The following is a 1,242-nucleotide window of genomic DNA, read 5'->3' as shown; positions in this document are numbered from 1 at the left end:
TTCTGGCTATGATATGCACATTTTTGGGCAAGATATGAACTAGAGCCAAAAGTAGTATTTGACAGTTTGATTTACTCTGCCATAATATACCAGCTTATCATTTAAATCTGTAGATAGTTTTAAAAGCATAGTCATGATGTATATGATTATTAGTAGATATATCAGTGCTAGATATTTGGGTTTTCAGTTTAGAAAATTCATCATTTCATTGACATGTAATGAAGTATGTTTACCTTGAGTGGTAAGATTTTATAAAAAATAGGGCTTCCATGATTTGGGATGTGAATGCTAAAACTTATACGTAAATTAATTAGATGTGTAATTTGGTTATGAAATCTTTTCTAAAATGACACCACCAGAAAATTAATATATTAATTTTTTGAGATAATTATTTGTCTGGATTGGTTAATAAAAATCTGTCTTAAGAGGTTTTCTTTTAAAATACTTCTAGTGTATTAATAATCATACTTGTTTTTGTGCAATGGGGGTAAACCACACCATTAAGAGAATGAGATGTAATTTGGACGAGGTAATTATAAGATTTGTTTGAGGCCCCTAAGTATAAATAAAGATTGGTGTGGAATTTCAGTGTACATGTTTCCTACCCTTGTAAAATGTCTTTTTTAAAAAGCATCTATTTCTAATGGTATTATACATAATAGTTAAACTTTCCAAAAATCATCTATTTTTTAATGTCTGAGTTACTCTTTCTTCGAAGAAACACATGAAGTATAAATAGTAGTTATAAATTATTAAAGTTTCTAACCTGTACAAAGCATGGTGTTGTAGTGCAAATAGTCTTAAATTCATTTGGATTGTCCTGGCTCTGCTTCTTGATGGTTTTGGGCAAATCACTTAATCACTGTGGAACTAATTTTCTTAAACTATATAAGGTCTTAAACAGGGCTAGTCCTTAAATTCTTCAGTTTTAAGTAGAATTTGTAATGTCTAAACCTAAAGGAGAAGATGGGTTTAAAATAACTTAATAGCCCTTAAAGTAACTCATGTGTGATGAGTTACATTTATACCCTAAAGGTTTACTAGGTGTCACCCACAGGGTTTTCCTGTCTCCTATTTTGATTTTGGTAATGTTAAGATAAAATTACCCTAAGTTACCAATTTGTGTGGAATTTTATAAATACAAAAATTTACCAATTAAACCTGAGTGGATGTAGTAGAGTTATTTCAAAGAGATAAAGCTGTTCCCTGTAAGGGAGAACTTTACCCTTAACTTGGATTTTA

Source organism: Cervus canadensis, chromosome 20, assembly GCF_019320065.1.
Source record: "Cervus canadensis isolate Bull #8, Minnesota chromosome 20, ASM1932006v1, whole genome shotgun sequence".
In the NCBI taxonomy this organism is placed as follows: Eukaryota; Metazoa; Chordata; class Mammalia; order Artiodactyla; family Cervidae; genus Cervus; species Cervus canadensis.
This window is presented reverse-complemented; position numbering follows the sequence as displayed.